General features: G+C 38.8%; 1 protein-coding gene across 3 annotated transcripts in view; it reads right to left on the bottom strand.

Annotated features, from left to right (window-relative positions):
* Ncoa2 (nuclear receptor coactivator 2) overlaps positions 1-20,197 on the bottom strand; it is a 263,190-nt gene extending 242,993 nt beyond the window's left edge. For all 3 annotated transcript variants that reach the window (XM_026397268.2, XM_077801439.1, XM_077801440.1), the window contains exon 1: positions 20,073-20,197. The gene's annotated coding sequence lies outside the window, so the exon portion shown is untranslated. The remainder of the gene's footprint in view (positions 1-20,072) is intronic.
* Between the last annotated feature and the right edge of the window lie 5,627 nt (positions 20,198-25,824).

The raw sequence follows: 25,824 nt of genomic DNA, 5'->3' as shown, positions 1-25,824 counted from the left end.
ATCCCTTGACCTGTAATTATTTAGTCAAGGTAGATACTTTGTCACAAGTATAACTAGAAGTGAAGTAATGGTTATTAGTCTACTATACAGCAGTGTTACTGAGATTTATTAATTATACAAAAATTGAACTACATGAAATCCAACATTCTAAATGTAACCAATCATCTATGTTCATGTATGAGAGGTGCACTAAAATCATCCCAGAAATTTCCTTTACTACTATTTACAAATGCTCTGCTCATATTCTACTAATAAAAGAAGGCATTTGTTCCTTTGAACTTCATAAACACAACCTCTAAATACTATTCTCCGGTAACTATATCTAATATCTCATCTTTCCCTGTGGATCTGGAAACTTTCCATCAGAGAATTTAGCTACATAGGTTTCCATCACCTGAGTAAATCAGTGTACTACATTTGTAAACAAGGCAAACACAACTGACTGCAGGCATCCTCTACCATCCTGAGTTTATCTTTGGAATAGGACAGACCTTGAAAATTTCAGAGAGTCAACTTATCTCTATGGAAAAGAGAATGATTACTGATGATCAGATTTAATTAAACTGTACAATGAATACCACTTAGATGGACAGTTACTAAAGCGACTTGCTTTCCTTGGTGATTCAAGTGGTTTTGAAGCATTTACTTACAAGATCATAGTCAAACTCCTAGAAAAGCAGATACCTGTTTTTGGTGAATTAATCTGACCTTTCTTAGCAAGAGCTTCACTTGTTTCCCAGAAAAATAACTTTATTTCAAGCCATAAGTTAAACTAATCAACATTTAAGTCTTATGCAGTAATTTTTCCAAAAAAAAAAAAAACTGGGTTTTATTTTAAATTATAATCAATCCAGCCAACTAATTCTAACATTGAGTTCCCATGAGATATTTCCCTGAGAAATCTAAGTATATCTCTTTGTAGAGAATAACATTATCTACTTCTAAGAAAAACACCTAGATATGTTAAGCAAGCAATCTCCCAAGTTAAGGAAACATGAATTTCATAGTTTATTTTTCAGATATTTTCAATATAATAAAAATGTTTTGCCATCTCTGAATAGTTAAAACTCCAACTTTATTCCAAAGCATTAGACACTTTAACTCTTGATTTAAATCACCGTCCTCTCAATTTTCTGCACAAAATGACACTCACTACCAGCTTCACCAAACAACAACTACCATGTGACCGCACGATGTGAAGACACAGGAATTTCCACAGGCCAAATGATAAATTATCTGTTCTTTTCCTCTACCCTCACCTGTTGAGAACTACTGAATTATATTTACTCAATACTAAAATGCTGTAGGATTACAATAATAATCATTCTGTAATCAAGCAGAATACCCCATTTACTTTTAAAAAGAGTTGATAACCACAGAAGCGTTCATAACATTGTATAACATAGAGTGCTGCACAACTCTTTCACATTCTTTAAACAGGAAGTGACTGACAAAGGCGTTAGGAAAGAAGCTTAAAAAAAAAAAAAAAAAAAAAAAAGCTTGACCATAAATAATCCTGAGTATACTGGTGGGTAGTTCTAGTCTTTAGGATTACATTCCTAAATGGTTATTTGAAACATCCTCAATATAAATTTAAAATAATCTATTTTGAATTATAATCCCAAATAACTAACCCAGATTTACTGAACACTAACTACGTGTCCGTAAACAATTAAGGAAACTGGAGCACAAGGTCACACTTGTTCAAATAATGGTACTGGATGGCAATCTACTCATTATTACACCAAATTGCCTTCACAGAACTGAAAAACAAACAAACTATTGCATTCGAGGAACTCCAAATTTTTCTTGTACTTGATGTTAACATCTTCCAACAGAACAGTCCTCAGGTTTTTAGAGTCTCTAAGAATAACTTTACAATCCTTCTCCCCATTAGTGTCATAACCTCCTAGGAGTGATTAGGAAGGAAAACCTAATAATGAGATTTTGAAATAATTATCAAAAATGAAAGCAAACTAAAATTCACGTTCCAAAGTTACTTCAATGTGTGGTTTTCTCACCTGTCTGCTATGGAGAAATTTCTTATTAGAGATGAGTGACTTCAAACAAAATGTACCAACTGCCACTTTGTCTCACCTGTCATCTCTACAGATTGTCCCTACTGCCTGCCACCTACCTCTCAAGTTACTGGGACTCCTGATATCCTCCATGCTTAGGGCTGAGACCAGGAGGCCTTCACAGGTGGTTCCCCCCTGTATCTATCAATAGACACTTGAAGAGTCTCCTTTAAAAAGCCAATTTCTAGACCCATCCATCCATCATTTTCTAGACCTCAATGAAGGGACCTTGGAATTTTCACTTTGATAAGCAAAGTAGATAATTTATGCACTCTAAAATTTGATAACTCTTGAATGAGAGACTTATAAAAGTCTATCATCCTTTCTCTCAACACACAAAAATCAGAAATCTTTTTAGTAGAAGACTGCCTTAATTTATAAAATGGATCATCTACTGAAACTGCACCCATATACCTGAGAAGGAAAGAAAAATACAATGGGGACATATTGTCTCTCTTTTTAAAAAGTTAATTCCAAAATTTAAAGAAAAATTTTAGAAAGATTAATGCCTTTCCATCTTACTGGTGATAAAGTGAGAATACAGCACCAGGTTTCTTTAAAATTATCTAATTCATTCTGGCTTCTTAATACAAAACCTTCTATAATACTCACCACCAAGTATTATTATCCCCATTCACAAGAAAGGAAATGAGAAAAAAAAAAGAAAGAAAAAGAAAAAGAAAGGAAATGAGAACTCAGAAACATTAAAGCACTTACCCAAAGTAACAGGTCCATCTACAGGCAACATATGCTTAATCATTATTACACAATTAGTTAGTATAATATAATACTTTTGTTTAAGTAAACAAAAGTTTAAAAAAAAAAAAAAGTCCTAGCTGGAGATGTGGCTCAGCAGTAAGGCACTTGCTTAGTATACACAAGACCCTGGGTTCAATCCCCAGCACCACAAAACAAACAAAAAGAGGTCTATAAACATTCTTTTCAGAAAGTTTTTCAAAATATCACGCTACAATCTGCTTCCTTGACACTGATTCTTTGAACCTAAGCGGTCATGTTCTTGAGAAGCCCAAACAGACACAAGGAGAAGCCATTTGTAGGTACTCTACTCTACAATGCAGCCTAGATTTCAACCAATGGAAGTCAGTGAGCAAGGGTTTAGTTGATTCCATTCCCCAGCCGTCAACCCAGCCCTGGCTCTGAATCTAATTGGAAGAGATACCAGCTATTCAGGTAGCACATAAAGCATGTCCATCATGCCTTTCTGCTTCTGACCCATATCTGTGAGCACAATGACACCAATTTTGGAGTGGTATATGATGCAACAACAGTAAGCATACCCTGAGCAGAACACATGAAAAAAATGCAAAGGAAACAAACATTTCCATATTCTGTGCACTACAATCACTAGCTTTACCAGTAAGTCTCAGATTCTCAGGCAGCTCTTATTAAAAGTGCAAGCAATATAAAAGGAAGCAGAACATACATTTTCTACCTTTATCCTATGTGCATGCCTCTCTCTAAAATGCTTTTTCTATATTCTATGATGAAATCTCATCTCAGTCAGTCTTTGAGGCTTAAATCAAACACTAGGGCAGCTCCAAGGCCTTTCTTCACCTCACAAAATGTACTTTTCTCACATAATACACCTGTACAGATCTCTATTCTTAATACAGTCTTCTAATCTAATGCATATGTTGTACAGTAATTATGTGTCCACATGTCTCTTTCCTTCCCTAAATTGCAAAAACTTTGAGGATAGGGCCATTTCTTTTTTTTAATCTCTGTATTAGTAGTGTCTGGCAGATAGAAGGTACTCATTAAACGTTTGTTGAAAGAGTAAACAAATCTGGTTATCGGACTTCCAAACTCACAACAGATAAAATGCAGAAATTTTAAAAACAAACTATTATTAAAAATAGAAAAGTACAAACAGACAGGTAACACTCAGTGAGCAAGGACAGTAAAAAGCTAGAGCTCCTTAATGTGGGTCTACAGTTTACAGTTAGTAAAAAGATACAGATCAACATTGTAAAAGAGCTCATTGACCTAAGTGGAATTTTTGCACACTTCAAACTGGCTTAGGAAAAAAAAAAAAAAAGAGAGAGAGAAATATCACACATTTTATAAGTATTTTTCCTAAATGACTGCTTTTAAATTTGAGATGCTTAAAGGAATAAAAACAGAACCAAAGTAAATACTCAAAGAGACCTAATTTTCTAAAGGTTTTGTATAGCCACTGTTTTACAATAATAGCATTTTTTTATATATATTGTTTTGCTGTTTTCCCCTTGCCCCCTGTCCTTAATGTTGGTGTTTTGGTTACATTTCAGAATCTTGAAGTACACATGCCCCTCCACCTCACAAATGACCCTAGCAGCTACCACATCTATTTTGGATGTAGCACAGAACACTTAGAAGTTTGAGTTCAATACTTTTTACTACAATACTTTCTGTTTTACCCTCTCTGCTATAGTTTGAATCTTAAATGTTTCACAAAGACCCATGAGAAAATATGTCGTCCCCACCTTGGTGCTTTAGGAGACAGTAGAAACTAATAGGGAGGTCTTTAGGCCACTGGAGGTACAAGGAGATACATTCAAAGGAGACAGTAGGGTTCTAACCTAACCCCTCTTCTTTTTTTCCATGGAGTGAACACGCTCTCACTATGATGTACTGCCACAAACTCAAAAGCAATGGAGCCAACTGGTCATGGCTTACCCTTTTATAAATGATTACCTCAGGTATTTTGTTACAGTATCAGAAGATTAACACACTCCCCAATATGCCAACATTTTTTAAACAGTAGCAGAGTATATACATAATGAAAACAATAAAGAGAATACCACAGAGTATTATCTACAAGACATTTAAGGAAAGTTTTATTTTTAAAAAAATCTTAGTCATTTATTTTAAGTTCATAATCACTTTAATATTATCCAGATTGGTTAAATTAAAAGGTCTATCATCAGTCTCACTTTTCTTTCCTTTCTTGATGTCTCTAACCTATGTCCTAAGCTTACGATTTCCCAATTTAAATATTAATTCGACAAAGCAACATTTCCCTTACTATTGAGCAATATTTTCTGTCCCCTTGAGGAAGGTGCAGGACCTGACCACAGCCATTAGCCTAGCAATGCTCCACCTCCCACAGTACTACTTGCAATAGAAGGAGAAAACCTCATTTTGCTTTGCTTTTTCGTTTAAAGTTTCAATCGAAGGGTTATTCTGGGGTTATCCAACTTTCTGTGCTATTTCTTACTATTTTCTTGGGTGCCAGTATCCATTGTATTAAGGGGATGAGACTAACCAGGTGCCTCTCTCTAGTGTACACCGCAAACCTGTAAATAATTTTCCACCTTTATAGTCCATTTCTCAAGATGAGAATGAAGCCTAGATACACCTGTGTTCATGAAAGAAGAGAGGACTGACTGTATCATACTTTAAATAAGATCATAAAGTAGGAGAGTGAAAAGATGCATTAACTAGTAACTAAAGAAACTAGAAATAGTTTTGGAGTAGGAAAGGTTAGCATGGAAAACAAATGGAGACACTTCAAAGAAAAAATAAAAACAAATTTTCAAGTTTAAAGATTTAGAGTGGTCAACTATTCAAGAAACTCTGGGTACCATACTCCAAAACACCCCAGGAAATGTTTGTCTCTATAAGTGTTTGAATTAAAGCTTTCTATTTATCCAAGTGAACTATAAAATTCATACCTCAATCTCAATACTCCAAGACACCTTGGTCTGTGCCTAAATAAAAAATCTGCTACTTCCTAGAGGGAAAAAAATACCTGTAATTAGTAGCTAGTAAACATCCTCAAAGTCAGATATTGCCTTTTCTTCTGCATCTCCTTATGATCTGGCAGTAGAAAGTTTGTCTAGGCCAAGACTTAAAGAGGCCGCAGAAGAAGCATATCTTAACAATGTCACAAGATGCTACTATCTCAAGCGATAAGCTCTCAAAGGTTGTGCTGTTTCTTCCACCCTGGTCAATCTCACTGACACATCCAAGAATTTCTTAATGCTTCTGGAAAAACTGAATTCTAAACATTCAATAGCAGATGCCCCCAAACTGACACAAGAGCATCCTCTTCAGAACAACTGACTAGGACTCTTAAAAATGACTTGAGCAATCAAACTAGGCAAACTTGGTCCTTATTAAAAAAGAGATGCAAGACAGGAAACTAAATGCAATGAGTGAAACGGATTAGATTCTGTTGGAAAATTAAAGCTGAAACAGACATTTTGGAGACAACTGGAAAAACTGAAATAGAGACTTAATAGTAGAAGTTTTCTTAAGGGTAATAACGGTATTCTGTGGTTACATCAGACAATGTTTTTATTATAAGGTAATGCACTCTTTATGGATGAAGTATCCTATCTGTAACTTACTTTGAAATGATTTATCCAATACATACACCCATACTGGCATACTGGAGAAGGTGGAAGGGAAAAGGAATGAAAAAGCACATATATATATATATATATAGCAAAATGTACATAGGGACTCATTGTGCTATTCTTTTGAAACTTCTGTATGTAATTTTTCATAAGAAAAAGTTGGGACAAAAAAAGAAAATCCGGGCTGGGGATGTGGCTCAAGCGGTAGCGCGCTTGCCTTGCATGCGTGCGACCCGGGTTCGATCCTCAGCACCACATACCAACAAAGATGTTGTGTCCGCCGAGAACTAAAAAATAAATATTAAAAATTCTCTCTCTCTCTCTCTCTCTCTCTCTCTCTCTCTCTCTCTCTTTAAAAAAAAAAAAAAGAAAATCCCCAACACATTCTAGCTAGTAACCTTTCATTTTAGGAAATTAAAACATAAAAGCATTGAAAGAGTTGTTATTTAGCCATTCTTTTTACCACATTATTCAAGCATCACTGGAATTAGGAACAAGACACACATGACTCTGCACATTGGGAAGTGCCACCTTGCTGTTCCACCTGAGTCATACATGGTTTTTACTACTTAACACACGATTGGTTGGTGACAGAATGAGAATAGATGACAGGAAGATACATAGTCTTCTGACTTATTCTGCAAATAAAATGATCCCACCCAGTAAGGAATTATTGTTAAAGTAGAAATCTGGAGAGGATGAGAATATTTTTACAAGTGTTGTCACAAGCATATATTAATGTAGACTCTAAGGGCTCTGCTCTTTGGATCACTGTAGAATTTCATTATCTATTGAGAAAACAGCCCTTCAAGTGATGCTTTTCATTCTCTCTTTTATCACTTCTTCGGTAGAAATATTTAAGTGCCAACTCTGGTATACTTTCTTTGTGTTTGGTTTTGTTTTATTACCTTTCTAGAACTACTGAATTTCCCCAAGGTTTTCTTTACCTTTTTCTCCTCTCTCTACTATAAACGGATATTATTAATCCCTCTTTTCACCAGAGTGTCAAAATACTCTACAGGGGAAAATTTAATAAGTCCAGGTGTAAAAAAATGTTCAATTTTTACCAAAGTGACAAGGCCAAAAATTTAGGTATTTATCGATTCTGTATAACACTTTTAATAAAATCTATACTTAATATATTAAGCAACTTACTAATAACCTCTGAATATTATTAGACTCTCTTTTTCTTTTGATTGATCAGTTTGGTATTAACTGAGATTAGTAATATAAACTCCTAAAATAAGGAATGCTTCCTAAACTTTAGAATAATTCATTCATTTTTCTCTAGGCAAATCAAGGAACAAGAATTTGTATGATCAACAGATGTTCATAGGAGCCCAGGAAGATACACTAATAGGTACAAAGGTTCATACAAATAGCAGAAACAGAAAAAGTTGGTTTCATGATAGATTCATCCACAAAGTGTTTGGAGCTATCATCCATTATGAGTGGGGAATTCCATTACTAGAAAGTGAATATTTGGAGATCAGTCTATTAATGACCTGCAGCAAAGAAGGTGACTTACTAACTATCTGGGGGAAAGAAGAAGTGTGTGTGTGTGTGTGTGTGTGTGTGTGTGTGTGTGCGCGCGCGCGCGCATGCAGGCAATATGTGTATGTATGCATGTATGTAAGTATGTTAACTCCCCAATTTTAGAAAACCAATAAGAATGTGCAATTTCTTGAATCATTCAGACAAGCCAATATGTGCCATTAAAGGCATACTTGCAGGATACAATGGACAAAACTATAATACCAGATTAGTCAAAGCACTTTAGTTCATGGTCTCTCTCCTTGAGATTAAACTTCAAAGAATGTATACCAAAAGTCTTCATCTGTTTTACTAACATGTTATAAAGTCATCCATATATTTATCTAAGCCTTAAATAAATTATATACTGTTCATTCACTTAACTAGCAAGTACCATGAAATGCCTACTCAGTTTGATAACTTTAAATAAATTTCTAGTATGTCCCTAAAACTCCTTTAAACTGCAAGGTCAGGTGCTCACTACTCTTGCTTTATACTCTATATATACCTTCATTAACTTACAAATTTTAGTCATAGCTCCTCTTTGCATTGGTATTTTCCATCTGCTTGGTCTTTTTAACCTAGGTTCGTACATCATTGGCTCAACACTCCTGAGGGGTTTTGCATTAGGCCATCTCTAATTTCTTTCTGAATGTATTTCTTTTTGTTTATTTTCATTATACACTTAAATCAAATCCCCCCCCAACACACACACACACACACACACACACACACACACACACACACACTTCTTTTTTGTGATGCTGGGGAATGAACCCAAGATCTCACACATGCTAGGCAAGTATTGTACCTCTGAGCTATTTACCTAATCCAAATCCCTTTATTGAAAAGAGTAAACATCTATGAAAACTTAGGGCAGACACTCAAATCTGCTGTATGGCTCCCAGACTTACCTGAAGCTCAATGAGAAACAGGAAAGGGACAGAAAAGGGAAAACTCCCTTCAACGCTCATTGCAAAGGCACTGCTTCCCCTTACTCCTCCAACATCCCACAGATGCACAAGCCTGGTAAAGTATAGTATTCAACCTCAGAAAACCAGAAGCCCCAAAAGGCCTTCCCTTCCTCTAGGCTTATCTCACCCATTTTTTGGTAAGTGTTGCCCCACATCCTCCCTGAAAACAAGAGTCCCCCAAATGTAAACATTTAGTTTAGTAATTCAGAGCATGAAATTAGAGGCCTCTGGGGTTCATGGTGCTTGAAGGAAGCAGGCCATCAGCATTCTCATCCTGCCCCAAAAGGAAGGATGCAGATCAGAAGGCTCTATACTTAACAGATGGCCTGCTTCTGGTGGAGCAGGTAAACAACTGTTGTACAAATGAGCATCAGGTGCCTCAACCCCTGGGATTTGCACCATCTTCCATCTACCACAGGGTTTCCCTTACTCTCTCTCCCCTCTCCACATGAAGGTCCCAGTGGCTGACCCCTCCCCATATACATACAAGATAAAAGGCAGTGCCTCTCCAAGTGATAGGTCATGACTCCTGGAGCAACAGACACTGAACAGGTATGCCCAGGCCCAGTTAATTCTTGCCTAAAGCCACTGCCCCCTCAAGCTACAATTTGGGCTTCCTTCATCTCCTATTTCTCTTCTCTCCTGAATGTTTCCTTCAAGTGAAAATATTATAAATGAGTTTATCAGGGGCTGGAGTTGTGGCTCTGCGGTAGAGTGCTTGCCTAGCACATGTGAGGCCCTGGGTTCGATCCTCAGCACCACATAAAAATAAATAAATAAAATAAAGATATTGTGTCCAACTACAACTAAACAATAAATATTTAAAAAATGAGTTTATCAATGATTGCAAGAATGCTGCTGTTGATTATGTAAATGTCCTTTAACTAGAGAAAAATAATGCTCCAGTTTTGTTTTCCAATGCCCTTCAATGTCCAGACATTTTCTTGACTTTTTTTTTTGGGGGGGGGAGTGGTGTCATCCTCAATACATATGTTCAGTCCATAGCAAATATCATGTTATTTTGTTGTATTATATCTTATAACTTAAGAGTCATCCATTCCATTAGGATTCTTAGTTAATTCTATGTGCCCTTTGCTAATATAAAAGGTAGTGTGCAGAATAAGGGAAAGATCTTCATGTGACTTCAATTTCCTTTGCTAATATCCATTATTTGTATTATTTACTTAGAAGTCTCTGGTGGTAAAGAATACAATAAATTGGGCTGGGGATGTGGCTCAAGCGGTAGCGTGCTCGCCTGGCATGCGTGCAGCCCGGGTTCGATCCTCAGCACCACATACAAAGATGTTGTGTCCGCCAAAAACTAAAAAATAAATATTGAAAAATTCTCTCTCTCTCTTTCTCTTTAAAAAAAATACAATAAATTAATATTTTCAAAGAAAAATTTTATATCATCCCTGTATGGAAAAGACTTAAGAAATCAAGATATTAATAAGACTTAAAATAGCAATAAGAACACATAAAATAAGTCTCAAAACAGAAATTACAGAAATAAAAAATACAATACACTATGAGAAACTCCAAAGGTGCAGATGATCTTAAGTTTTAGGAATTGGTTTATAGTTTTCACCATCTTAAATCATCTCAAGATTCCAATATGTACCATTTTGACCATTTTGGACCAAATGACTATTCTCAAGACATCTAACATTAAAGAGCTTGTAACAATATCCTTAAAAGAGGGAAATAAAATACATAAAAGCTGGTGAGTGTAATAATCCTACCAAACAAAACAGGCTCAGTCCCAGTCTGCTGGACCACAATGTTGTCCAGCAACTAACATCCCACAAATCAGCCAATGACTGATAAGTGAACTTAACCCAGCACTACCTAATGGCTTTCTTAATTAACAGCTAGCTTTTTAACTAAGTGCTGTTAACAGGGCAAATCTGTTTGATAAAGAAGGAAACTACAAATCATGATCATCTACATGAAATCCTTAATGACAGTAACAGACATGCCCAGTATTCTTTTTTATTTTATTTTATTTCTGTACCAGGGATTTAACCCAGGGGCACTTAATGACTTCCCCAGTCCTTTTTTTTTTGTATTTTATTGGAGACAAGGCCTCACTGAGTTGCATAGGACCTCACCAAGTTGCTGAGGCTGGCTTTGAACTTGTGATCCTCCTGCCTCAGCCTCCCAAGCTGCTGGTAGTATAGGTGTGCACCACCACACCCAACTCCCCTGTAATCTTAACTGTGTTCTTTTCACTACCACCCATCTTCCATCTTCAACTCTTAGAGGGGGAAAAAATTTCAGGAAAGAAAGGCAAAAGGAAGCAGAAGAGAAATTTTCTATAAAGAGTGAAACCCAAACTGAAGCAGTCAAGAAATTATACCATTATTTATCAATACACCCTCAATTCAAAGTCATAAACAATGAGCAGTCAGTGCCTGAAGCTTAGTTTTAATGGGCTGCACAGCCTATAGGACATGCATGACACTCTGCAGGCTAAAGATAGCAGGTGCAGGACAGCAGAATTGTCTCAAGCACTGTAATCCCACTGCCTGTATCCTTAACCACCACATCCAGCATCTCTAATTCCAAGAAACGTTATGTTAATTTGCAGAAATGTATATGCTCCTGAAGTTCAGAATTTTGGTAAGGAATTTCTATATTTCTAATTTAGGGATCTAAAAAGATATGTGAAGGAATTTCCATGTTCCAATGTTAACCACACAGAGGTGACTACCTATTAAACATTATACTTATTAATATTCCTATTATAAAGATATATATCCTAGGGGTTGGGGACTATAGCTCAGTGGCAGAGTATATGCTTAGCATGTACAAGGCCCCACATTTGATTCCCAACATATAAATAAATAAATAAACGAGCATACACACACATATTCTTGCACATCACAATGTATTTTTTAGGGGCTGGAGTTATGGCTCAGCCGTTGAGCGCTTGCTTAGCATGTGCAAGGCCCTGGGTTCGATCCTCAGCACCATATAAAAATAAAATAAAGGTAAAAAATTTTTTTAAATGTATTTTTTAAATTTGTTACCCATAAGACTATGTAAATGTTTTAATTAACTCTAAAGATGGCCTACAAATGGCTCAAGGTATAGGACCCCTGAAGATAATGCAATTCAATTTTTTCATTTGCATTCTGATAATAAAACTTTTCACTTTAAAGCATATTAACAATAGAATTAGAAATTTTCAGATAAATTAATATTAAATATCATTACAAATGCTACTGTAACATCAAAACAATGAAAGTTGTTTCACATCTGAATCAAGGGCTGCTTTTATAAGCAGGAATGATCTTCTAGAAAAGACAATCATCATTTCGAGGGTACTTCAATGGGCACAGATCAGTTAGTGGCAACAGGAACTTCCAGAACTCACTCACGTTCTCCAAGTTAAGCCTTGGACAATTTGGGATCACATATCACATGGACACAAACAAATAACAGAAAACACCATGCATTATATTGTGATCTATGAAAACAGGTCTTCAGTTCCAGCAGCTGGAACATTACAAGCAGTGCAGGCAGAACCTCATACGTGCATAGGTAAAGAGCTCTCTGAAAGCTCTCCTGGCTCCCTGCAAATAATTGAGCAGACAGAAGAATTCCACAAATAGCAGAGCAGAAGTCAGATGACTGAATATATTATCAGCTTCTTTTGGGACTACAATATCTCAACACGGAGTCATCCATGCTACATGGGAGTGCAAAACATCCTCACACAATCTGTACCCAACAGTTAACACGTCTGAATTAAATATATTTTAAAGAAATAAGACAAATATCTGTATCAGCTTTTTATTCCATTCCAAACCTATCTCCCGTATAGTGCACTCTGCCTAGTTTCTACCTACACCCCCTCAATCAAGTTTTCTATTGTGAGAACAATAGGCAGTGAAAATACGGTTTTGCAAAATACATTCGTACCCCTTTCCTTCACTACTGGGGACTACCACTGGTGGATGTTACCTCAACAAAGCACTGGATAAGAGTCTAATAGCTAACAACAATTCCAGTTAAGGAGGCAGGGCTAAGGAAGCAAAGGCTTCTTGGGTTCAAATTCCTCTTCAGTAGTCTGACTGTGTGACCTTTGGCATGTTATTTGACAGCTCTGTGCCTCCATTTCCTGAGATAACAAGAACCACCACCTCAGGGCACTATGAGGAGAAACCAACCTACCAGAGTTTACAAGAAAGACATCTGAACTGACACTAGGTTTTCAGTAAATGTTAACTATTTTACCTTGTAGTTCTTATTTCTTGAAAAGTAAATGACAGGAAAGAATACTCAATTTCAAGAAGGCTGAGGACAACAAAAGCTAGAAAATACTTCTTGGTCTTAAAATAAATAACTTCTGTCCAGGTAGAGGCCCACCTTAAGACAAGAGTCTGGAAGATACTTGCTGACATAATTTGTAGGACTGAAATGAATCAAATCCCTTACGGACTATACAACTAGACTGACAGCCTTAAAGTCCTACAAATATTTGCTTTGTCAAATTCCAAATAAGACATGCTCAGACTCACCATTCACTATGATGTTTATGACCTGTTTCTCCACTTACTGCTCAAGGTTAACTTTTCCCAAAAAAGTTTTGTCCTTAGGCACAATAACCTAATCCCCTTTAAACTTATCTCCTGAAAAAAAAAAGGGGGGGGGGGTAACTTCTATTTTACAGGGTAGTGACAGGAATGAAAAAATGAGCACATATCAAAAACACTATCAGGTTACTGGAACTCAATAGTTGAGTTGTTATCATCATTTGTGCTTTTATCATTATTACTCTCCCAATGCAGGCATTTTAGTTGAGATCAAATATAAGACACATCTAGAAAATTGACAGCCAAAGCAGAACACCTAATGCAGGGCTCTGAACATAAGCTTTCCTTCCTTTAAAAAGATAAGGTGTGAAGGTCCAGAATATGTATCCCTAAAGCTGCAACAGTGCACAGGCAACCCACAGGAATGGGAGGTCCCAGACATGCTGCTCTATCACCTTCAACCAACTGAGAAGTGCCATCCCCACCACAAACCACACAGGACTTAGGATAGAGAGAATGCAACAGATTTCAGAGGAAATAAAGCTATCTATAAATATTTATACCTTTATGAAAGGAAATATACTTAATACACTAATCAGTCAAGGGAACATTTAACAACTTTTTAAAAATTATAAATATAATAATTCTATTTTCAGGAAAAAGAGCTCACATACATAATCAAAGTACAATTTGCTGACATTACATAATTAAAATCACAAACACACACAACAGAGCTTAAGTACCAAAGAAACTGAACTTAACGCAAACACTTCCCTTTCCATCTTCCCCGCCACCAAAAAAATAAATAAAAATTAATAAGAAAAAAAAAGCATCATCAACTATTCTATGTTCCCCCTTGAATCACTTGATTCTTTAATGCACAGTTTTTATTATTCAAGTACATGGCCAATGCTAGTACACTCAAATAAGCATAAAATGGCTAAGTGAACATATGAGTGAAACAATGCATAAAGGAAGCACGAATGCAAAGATCTAAAAAGACCAAAACAAAATCAGGCCTGGTGTTATACACTCTTGTAATCCCAGGACTTGGGAGGCTGAGGTAGGAGGATCACAAGTTCAAACCCAGCCCTAGCAACTTAGTGAGGCCCTAAACAACTTTGTAAGACCCTGTCTCAAAATTAAAGGGGCTGGGGATCTGACTCAGGGTTTAAGGGCCCCGGGTTCAATCCCAGATGCTGAAAAATAAAGTAAAATGAAAAGCCCAAATGAGATTTAAGTTGGTTATAAAGAAAGAACAGTTCAGAACTATCTTTAGGCATCAATTCTACCAGAATTAACAGCTTCAATTTTACACATATCTATCAACTGATGACTGGTCACATTTTTTTTTTATTTTTTTTTAGAATTTTCAAGTAGGGGTTAATAACATCTACATATATGCAGCCCTCTTTTCTTCATTACTTGAAAGTATGGGTGTATATCCAAAAGCCTCAAAACTAGTTAAGTAAATCACTACCATAGGTTCCCTGATCACTTATTCTCTAGAAACTTCCACCCAAAAAACCAACTGAACATTGTCCTAGAATCAACATTTCCACAATGTATTATGTCATCACAGCCACTGGTGCCAGAAATATGGTTGATGATCAGCAAGAATTTCATGGGTAATCACATAAAATCTTTGCCCCAAAACCCAAAAGTATTATGTTCTACCTGCAGACTATCTAGTCTTTTAATTCCAGTGATATTGAAAAGCAGAAGTTTATCTTTAAGATTTCCACCCCTTTTCATAATCAATTTTAAATGTTTTCTAAAAGATGCATAGAAGTCACATTCAACTCCATCTAGAAATTACCATGTAGGGCCCATAAAGTATATGTTCTCTCTCTGCTTGTCCAAATTGGGGGTGACAGGATAACCGAATTTTATAGCTTTTCCAAACATTACTTTTTAATAGACTTTAGAGGGTAATATGACATGATATTCTTTCTACAGTTAGCAATTCCTAAACCCACCTAGAAATTTTTAAAACAAAGAAGGAAATAAACACACCAACACTAATATCTTTTTATTTAGAAAAGTAAAGCACAGAGGGGCTGGAGTGGTGGCTCAGTGGTAGAGTGCACACCTAGCATGCCCGAGACACTGGGTTCGAACCTCAGCACCACATAAAAACAAACTAATGTTTCCACCTAAAATTAAAGATACATAAATAAATAAATATTTTTTTAAAAGTAAAGCACAGAAATAAATTAGTTTGAAATATGAAGGGCAAAAATAAAACTAAAAGACTTTGTTCTGCTTTCCTTTACTTGGCTTGCATTATTGGTATGTACACAGTATTATTTCACTAGTGTAAAAGTCACTGATTTGCTGCTGATTTTTTGATTTACTACAATGAAAGACCAACAGCTTAAAGCAGTTATTTATCTTCTCCCTCCTACTCTTTTCATTTAAAATCAATAAAGCATGTAACAACACAGTACCCAACAAAACTATAAACCCAAAATACTAAAAAGCTAATAATTTCTACTTTTGCCCTAACAACAGCCAAACATTAGCTGTGCTTTTAAATATAATTACTATCATGACAAAATGGTCAAAATATCAAATGAGGACACACTTGTGCATTTCAGAAAATTAATCTTCTAGAATTGTTTAAAGAAACCACTCTTTTTCTTTTTCCCTACCCAACATTCTAAGAAGGACTGCTTAAAAGAACTGCTTTAAATCCAACACAACACAAACATTTTTTTCTAAGAAATCTGAGCTGTCAACTTATGGGTCACATTTCAACCTGATGTGATTTGAAACAGCTAAGGTACTGAATCCTTAAATATAGGGTGTGTAATGGAAGCCTGCTCACAGATCCTTGATTCCACTGAGACCAGGAAAGCTTTAATAAGATATAACTATAGAAAAAGGCAACCAGGGAGCATTACCCCTTTATCCAATTGTATACCACAGTCCAAGATCTCTTCCATTCCTTAAATTTTATATTTCCAGTAAAATGCTTTACTAACACTGAGCTAACGTCACCCTAAATTATATTTAACCAATGAAGGTAGTTAAAAATATTAATTACCAAAAAAATTTAAATTCATAATTGGTGAGCTCCTTTTCTACCTCTGCTTCAATATCCTGACATCTAAAAGTCAAAGAACTCCTCTTGTTAAGAGGGAAATTCCCAGGAGGAAGAAGGCTCAAATCCAGTCTGAGAGCGCACACAATGGAATCACAGCTGACGATGCACATCTTTTTCTAGATGTCTCCATATGCTTGAGAGGTTTTTTTTTTTTCCCCCTAACCAGGCATTAGGGGACTTGCTTGCCTCTGCAACCAAGAATCTGATAACATTTTCAAGGTTTGATGGAAGGAATGAGTAAAATAATGTGTTGCTCTTAATCATATAAAACAGAGAGAAGGAGGTGCATGAGAGTGGCCATCAGTAACTACAGTAACTAATGATGGGGGTAGAGGGTTGATGTTGTTAAATTTTGAATGTCTGTAACACTCCCTACTTGCGACAATTTAAATAAATGTTTGTTTTATCTTCTCAGTTTTGACTCTTTTATCACTAAAATAATACCTCAAGGGCTATAGCAGAATGCAATTAATTTATGTCTACACGAACACCCAAGATTTTACTTGACAGGGAATTCACATGCATTTTAATATGGTATATTACAACAGAATGCTGTTCCTTAAAACCATATTTTCAATTATTTCTTAGTAACCCAACATTAACGAAAACTTGAAAACCTGATAGATAACATAAATCTCATGCCCATAAAATATCTTTTTTCAAAGCCTCAAAATTAAACTCATGGGATGCTTATCCCAAAAGTGAATGGATTCATTCTTAATCTAACACTGTTCATTCTTTGAACTCCCAAAGATTCTACAAATTCCAGTTGGGAAAAGGAGCATTTCTGCTGCCAGGATGCACTAAACACACCAACAAAGAACAGGAGAGTGCGGGCGCACACACACTCACACACACAACACACACACACAAGCGCACTGTAGCAGCTGCTGTCTTTTTAAGACTGCTATTCCTGCCGAGCAACCTGTGCTCCTTACAGAAAAGCAAAGACTTACCTTCTCTGTTCCTGAAAGTCAGGAGTTGAGAAAGTCACTTGACTGAACGCAACTGTTAAAACAACCAAAGATGTCTCCTAACCTTGTATAAACCAGAAAAGTATCCACACACTGTACTATTCAGCAGTGTTTAAGAAGTAAACTAAAATTATTTTTAGGAATCTTTTGTGTGGGAGTAATCTGGCAAACTACACTTTACTCAGACTTTTTTTTTCTTCTGTAGACAAATATTCTTTGACTAGCTTTGCTCCTTAAAATCCCACGCTTAATGTTTCAGTGATGCTTTGGTTTCTAACTTCATTTTGTTTACCCAAGAAAAAGCAAAGGGGGGAGAGCATACCATAAACCACAACATTTTTTTTTCTTGTCGTCCCCCAAACACCAAACTTTCAAATGCACTTTGGTAACTGGCGGTCTAATTACACAAGGAACCAGTGAAGCCATTACAAACAATGATGCTTTACACTCCCAATAATCAGCTGACGTAAGACTACCCCATGCCTTCATTCTCAGGGTACCCTTTTAAATTTCATTGTCCCCATGTTGGAGTGGCTGATTAAAATGAGACACAGGCAAAGGGGTAACTTCTATGATCCTCAGCAGGTAAACCCGGCGCTGAGGTCCAGAACATAATCACTATAACATATGCCATTTTAGAACCGGGCCACGGGAGTTACTGCCACATCCTAAAGTGGCTTTAGACTTCGTCGTGTCTCAGACAACGCCTCTCGCGGTACAAGAGAAATACAGTATCTCGTGTACCTCTACGTGCACCTCTTACAAACCAGACGCCGTGTAAGTGACACTAACCCACCGATCAAGGTACGGGTGACTAGGGATGGACAAGAGTGGACGGCTCTTGGCGTCTCCATGACTCCCCCGCCCCGCTTGCAACTCTGCTCCAACTGGTCCGGGAGAAACCCCGCCCCCTTTCTTCCTCCGGTCTCCACGATTGGCTTACCGACACCCGGCAGGTCAGCTCCCCGCCTTCGATTGGCTCACTGCCCCATCAGTCAGACGCAGCAAGATTCGGGTCGGTGGGAGGGGAAGGCATTGGAGGTGGTGGAGTGGGAGTGGGATTAGAGGACGAGGTGGCGGAGGAGGGTGTTCGGCTTGGTCTCAGGTTTAGGAAAGTTTCCCCTACCAGTGACGGACCCAGAAGGCGTTAGACCCACTCCAGCTCCCGGCCGGTTGAAGGGGCTCTGGTCCCCGATTCCCGCCCCTCGGTCCCGCAGGCCCCGGAAACCACTAGGGGGAGGGGGAAGAGGGAGGGACCATCTAACCAGGGACCGACCCACCCCCGATCTCGGAAGAGGCGCCTCCGGGACTCCCCGGAGGGGCGGGGGGCGGGGAGCGCCAGCCCGCAGCGACGACCCCGGCCCCCTCCCCCAGTAGCCCCTAGGGGCCCTAGAGAGGCGTGTCCCCAGGACCGGGGCGTGACCGTCGCGAGCCGGCCGAAGGGCCCCTCCCGCTTCCCGCCTGGGGCCCTAAGGTCTGTCCCTTCAGGGGCGGGGAAAAGGGGGAGAGAAAAGGGGGCGCTGGCGAGCCAACCCGGAACCTCCCGGACCGCCTCCCGCCCCCGGCCCCGGCCCCAGCGCGCCTCCAGCACACATGCCCGCACCCAGAAAGTTAAGTCAGGGGCGAGCCCAGCTCGGCGCCGCCGCGGCCCGGCCCCCGGCTCCCCGCCCCCACCACGGCCCGGCCTGCTCGGCCCAAGCGCGCCGCCGCCCCGCCCGCTGCAGCTCCTTCCCGTCCGCCCGCGGCGCGCGGCGCCCCTCGCCCCCCGCCCCCGGCGCTGACACGGGCCCGGCTGCCTGCCGGGCCGGGGCTCCCCTCCTCCTCCTTCTCCACCTCCTCCTCCCAGAGGCTCAGCCCGCCGGCCGCCTCTGACACTCCGCTTCACCTTCACACACCCCCAGCACTTCCCGAGTCCTGCCTCCCCTCGCCCGTCTCCCACCCTGCGCTGCAGCCGCAAAGCGTTTCCCTCAAAGAATGCACCTTCTGGGGATTCACCTTCCCAGCTCAGCCGCGCTGCCCTCGGGAGAGCCGGAGCCTCGGCTCTCTCCGACCCCGCACCGGTCTGGGCGGCAGACACTCGCTCCTCCAGTGGGGGCCGCGCCCGCGCCCCCGGCCTCCCCGCCGCGCCTCGGCGCTCACCTCTTGCCTGCGCCGCGGGCTGCAGCCTCCGCCCGCCTCGCGCTCCGGGACTCGTCTCCCGAGCTCTCGCAAGGCGCTGGAGCGCCTCCTTTCTCTCCCGGGGACTCCGCGTCTCCCCGCCGCTTCCCGCCCTCCCCACCCCCCAAACCCCAACTCCCCAGCTCCGCGGCGCCTCCGGGATGCAACTCCCGTTTTCCGCACACTCGGGCAGCGGTGCCCGCACACAAAAACAGCCCTCTCGGAGGCGCACGGCTCCTCCGGGCTCCGCGCAGGAAGGGCAGTCGCGGCTGGGGGTGGGGACGCGGCGCCCCCCGCCTGCCTCCCACCCGCCCTCGCAGCCCCTGAGGAAGGCGCGGTTACCGGCTCCGGTCGGTCACGCCGTCAGGTGCCGGCTGCCGTCGGCGCTGACCTTCGCCGCCGAAGCTGTAGCTGAGGCTGCGGCCGCCATGTTCCCGTGTTAATAACTGCTGCCTGGTTGTTTATTTCAATGGAGATCCTCCCCCAACTCCCTCCTCCTCCTCCTCCACTCCTCCTCCTCCTCCTCCTCCGCCGCCGCCGCCGCCGCCGCGTCTCCGCACTTGCGGAGAGAGACAGACCGCGCGAGCTCGCGAGCAGAGGAGGGGGCTCGGGAGCCAGGCCGTCCCTCTCTCCGCCTCCCCGGCAGTGGCCGCCGCCAAGTCCTGTCACTGGGGAAAGGACCGGGCGGAAACTTGCCTCCCGTGTCCCGGAGGAGGGGGCAAAGGTGGATTGAGGGTTCTCACCAGAGCAGACCCTGGCCGGGGGGTCCACAGCATCTCTGTCTGCAGAGTCCTCTGGGAATGAGAGAAGTGAAGAGCGAGGGGACAAAATGGGTGACTGTGGTAGAGGGAGGGTGACCTATGGGTGACTGGAAGTGAAGGGAGAGTAAACAGTGGACTCCATGGGAGGGCAAAGGGCAGTGCCAAAAAAGAAAGCGAGTGGGACAGCAGGGCCGCACTGTGGAGGCAGTGGGACCCTGGGGTTGCAGACTGCGGGGACGATGCCTCCAGACGAAGATTCTGGAGAACCAAGTGCCAGAACCTGGAGAGGAACCTCCAGCCCGCGCTCTGCCCGGGCCCTTTCTGCCAGACCCCTGCACCCCTCGGGCGCACCTCACACACGCACCGCGCCTTGCCGCTGCTCCCAGGAGGCGCCCCTCGGCGGTCAAGTCCCCCTGGGTTCCGATGAGGTTTCGTTTCCCCTGTGGCAGTCCTTATCTCAGAGGGGATGGAGGGGCGCGACTGTGGGAGACGAGCTTAAAGGGGTGCCACCCAACAATTGCATGATAAAGCAAATGCTGCTGTGCGCACTGTGTAAAACCTGACCTGGTTGAGCATTCTCAGCACGCCATGAAGTCACAAAAGTTTTTTGGTTTTGTTTTTTTTTTTTTTTTTTTTCATTGCAGAATCCACTCTCTAGACGTGAGTGAAGTATTGGGGAGACTCAGGAGATTATCACCAAAAAAAAAAAAAAGTGAGACACCTCCCCCCCACCCCCGCACATGTTAATTTAATTTTACACTTAAAAAACGAGTTTCCAACTTAGATATAATTAGTTGAAATGAGCAACATTTATTTAACAGTAGTAAAATATAAAAGGGAAATAATGAGAAAGGTCACTTGTCATAGACAATCAGTGTTTATCAAACACTATGTGTCTGGCACTGTGCTAAGTGATTTATATACACTATATAGATTTTAATCATCAAGCCTCACAAAATAATTACTATTTTTATACTTCCCCTAAAAAATGAAGCTTAAAGAAGTAAATTTTCTAGGGTCACACCACCAAAAAGTTGAAGATTTGAGTCCAGGTCTAGGGAACCCCAAAGCTTATACTTTTAATAGAATTTAAACTTCCAATTTGTGAAACTACCACTAATTTTATTTGGATAAAGAAAGAAAAAAGTGTATATGCCTGTTTGATTTGAGTAGAAAATATTTGGAAGACTGTAACAAACATTAGCATTGTAGAATATAATAAAAAATAGGCATATCAAGGAGTACTTCCACTTTTATATTACACGTATGTCTAGTGCTTGAAATGTTTGTATTGAACATGTATGAACATAGTAAATTTGTTATGCTTTTTCTCTTGTGCTGGGAATTGAACCCAGGGCCTCTTACATGATAGGCAAGTGCTCTGCCATTAAGCTATGCCCCAGGTCCTTATAGTTGTCTCATGTGTGTGTATAATATATATATGATGGAATATATGCTGATATATATATATGTATATACATATATATATGTGTGTGTGTGTGTGTGTGTGTATATATATATATATATATATATATATATATATATACATGCTGAAATAACAGCATTGTGTTCCCTATACATTCAAAGCATTCTCAAGAATTGGGAAAGAAAACAGGAAATGGAGTGCATTTTTATGGCCTGTCATCTTCAACTAGTGTATAGTATTGCTATGATGAGGTCATGAGTACTCGCCTGAGGTCTGGACTCAGATTTTCTTTCTTGCAACTATGAATTTTCAGGTATTTTGATAAAGATTCTCCTCACTCTTCCCCTCCCTTTTTTGGCAAAAGTCCAGAGTCCATCAGGTCCCTGCAACAGTCCATTTCATTAAATACTACCCAGGATGTCTGCACAAGCAAATGACTCCCTATTGTATTGCCATATTACTCAATAAAACTTCTTACTGCAGGCTCAAGATAGATGACTGTTTCTACACCCCCCCCAAAAAAAAAACTGATAGAATAGTATAAAAAACCTGGAGAAATCATGTAACTTCTTTTCTCTAATATAGTCTCTTGGCTCCCTCTGAACTTTATTGTTATAACTTGTCTTGTAGTGGAGATATTTATATAATGGTCTTTGATTTTCATTAAATTATTAAGTACCTCAGGACTTAAAAAGCACCTAACAAGGAATTGCATGAGGTTTATTATTTAATTAAATCTTTAAAACACAAATAATGTAATAGGCCCTCCTTATCTGTAAGGGATATTCCAAGACCCCAGTGGACCCCTGAAACCACAGATAGTTCTGAACTCTGTGTGTATACTATGTTTCTTCCTTTCTCTAAATACGTATGATGAAGTTTAGTTTATATTTTAAACACAATAAGAAATTAACAACAATAACTAATAATAAAATAGAACAATTATAACTATACTGTAGTAAAAGTTATGTGAATGCATTCTCTCAAAATACCTTTCACCTTTTTATTTAGAAGAACCACTTCACATCTTCTCTTTGGCATAACCAGATTGTGAACATCACTACACTTTTGTGCTCTGGGGCCATTATTAAGCAAAATAAGCATTAGAATGTCATAAGCACTGTGATACTTCTCTACTGAGAGGCTGCCAGGTGGGTAACATATACAGTGTGAATAGGCTGGACAGAGGGATAATTCACATCCCACTTAGAACAGAGTAGTACAATGTGAGATTGTGTCATGCTATTCTAAATAAGGAACAATTTAAATTTTATGAATGGTTTATTTCTAGAATTTTCCATTTAACATTTTAGATCAAGCTTAAGCATGGGTAACTAAAACTATAGAAAATAAAACCACAGATAAGGGGGAAATACTGTAGTATTATTGCCCCAATTCCTATCCCATGTCCCCTTCCACAACTCACCCTCCAATGCATTACTCATAAAACAGTTTTATAAAAAAACATTTTCCATATTTTGAAGGAACTTAGAATTCTGTGAGAACTCAAGCTATATTTAAAACTAGCCATAATTATTAGTGAATCATCACTGTGATAATGTAAAATGAAAAAGTAGAAAAGGCAGTAGCTGCGTTGTCTTAATGACGCAAAGAAAAAAGAAAGCAAAGATATAGGAACTGGATACATTACTAAGAGAGAACAACCCAATAAGGAAAAAATGTGGGTGCAAAGCATAAAGAGGAAGGAAATTATTGAAATTTAGAAGCAGAAACTTGACAGACCATGGATGGATAAGGCATGGAAGCAAACCAAAAAGAAATACAAGCAGAATCATCAATGCAACATAAAATAATAAAGAAGTAAAAAAAATTGATATTATATATTTAAAAACATACCTAAGAAAAATCAGAGCAGTCTGAGTGCTAGGAGACAAACATTTCTATTTTTGTCTCTTCCACATTTAATTTCTAAGGTACTCACTTTTTTCATACATAAATAACATAAAAATGGGGGATTATATACCATGTTTGTATTAACATGGATCATGATAAAATGAGATAAAACAATATGGTTAAAAGAGCTAAAGAGGGTAAGCAAATAAACAAGACATGAAGTGAGTTCTGCTACTTACTGTGTGACCTTGGGAAAGTCACTAAATATTGCAATTTCCTCATCAGTATAACTATTGCAAAACTCAAACAAGATGGTATAAATAAGTGTACTTTGTTAGCTATCAAGTTCTGTATACAGATGTAAAAGAATATTATTTTGGCTAAATCTGTGTGTAGCACATTATCTTTACATTTTGGTACATTCTCAAATTGCAAAAACAATTTATTCGTTCTATTAAAAAATTAATCATTGGGGGAATTGGTTAAAATATTTGTTTGGCAATTTGATCATTGAACAAAACAACTAGATGATTTTTCCCTTATTTTTCTTTCTTTCTTTTCTTTTTTTTCAAATTGTGATATTAGAGACTAAACCCAGGGTCTCCCACATTCTAGGCTAGCATTCTACCTCTAAACTATGTACCAAGCTTCCAAATGCTTTATTCTAATTATTTTGCTCCCTTTCAAATTCCTTCAAATAATATCATTGCCATAAATAAGTGTATGATATAGGCCAAACATACTACATAATTTTTATCGCTAATTGAAGTTGGCATTATATGCATTATTATTCTCATTTTACGTATGAGGAAAAATGAGGTTCAGAGAAATTAAATAATTTATGCAATATCCTAGATCTTTACTGCATGGAGAACAGATAGTGCTAAGATTTTGTTCTCCATCTCTTAATTATCTTTATCTCTCCAAGCAATATATTATCCTCACCTTTATCTCCTTAGTACTGTAACAATTTCTAGAATATAATATATGCTCAATAAATGATTGTGAAATGAATGATTAAATGAATGAACTGTCTCTCTTCAAGCCAGACTGCACACTTACACAAGATTTATCTTCCTATTTTTATTATTACTTTCCCACTTGAAATCACTTAATGATTCTTCATTACCTACAAAATATAATGCAAATTCTTTACCTTACACTAAGACCCTCTTTGGTGTGACTCCACTTTTTCTAGCCATATCTCCCTTATTGTTTAAACACCAACAAATACTTCCTACTCCCACACTCATTCCAGAATATTCTGCAATCAGACTACCATGGGTTTCAATCTTGGCTTTTACTTACTGTAAATGTTGGCAAGTTATTTAGCATGTCTGTAAATCCTATCCACTGCAATACAGCAAGAAAATTTAAATGAAGAAAATACATCCATGTTTATTAACTGATGATGTGATAGTGTACATATAGAATTCAAAAGAATGTATAAACTACTAAAATTAATATGAGATTATAGAATAAAAGTCGATTTGCAGAAAACAATTGTATTTCTGTATATTAGCAAGAAAAAAATTACAAACTGAAATTTTTAAATACTATTTACAAAGACACAAAAACTATCAAAAACTTTCATTAAACAATTCTAATGAAATGTGCAAGATCTCGTAATTAAAAAAAACAAAACATTGCTGATAGAAATTTGCAAGACCCAATTTAAAAGGGGAGATGAAGAGTCTTAATATCAAGATATGGTTACTTCCCAAATTGATCTATAGATTCAATGCAGCCATAATCAAAATCCCAGCAGACTTTGTAAATGAAAAGTGAGGTATTAATTCTAAAACTTACATATTACCTATATATTACCCAAAACATCCAAGGCAAACTTGAAGAAGCACAAGTTGGCTAACATACATTACTAATCTCAATACTCAACTATAATGCTACAATAATTTAAGGCAGTGTGATATTCACGTAAGAATAACTTATAGATTCAAATAAATAAATAGACTAGAGTTCAGAAATAGACCCCCAAATTTTATTGTCAACTAATTTTTGTATAAGGTTGCTAAAGAAATTCAATAAAGAAGGT

The sequence above is a fragment of the Urocitellus parryii genome, chromosome 7 (genome assembly GCF_045843805.1).
Source record: "Urocitellus parryii isolate mUroPar1 chromosome 7, mUroPar1.hap1, whole genome shotgun sequence".
NCBI classification, from domain to species: domain Eukaryota; kingdom Metazoa; phylum Chordata; class Mammalia; order Rodentia; family Sciuridae; genus Urocitellus; species Urocitellus parryii.
The sequence above is the reverse complement of the archived record's forward strand: the minus strand, read 5'-3'. Positions and strand labels throughout refer to the sequence as shown.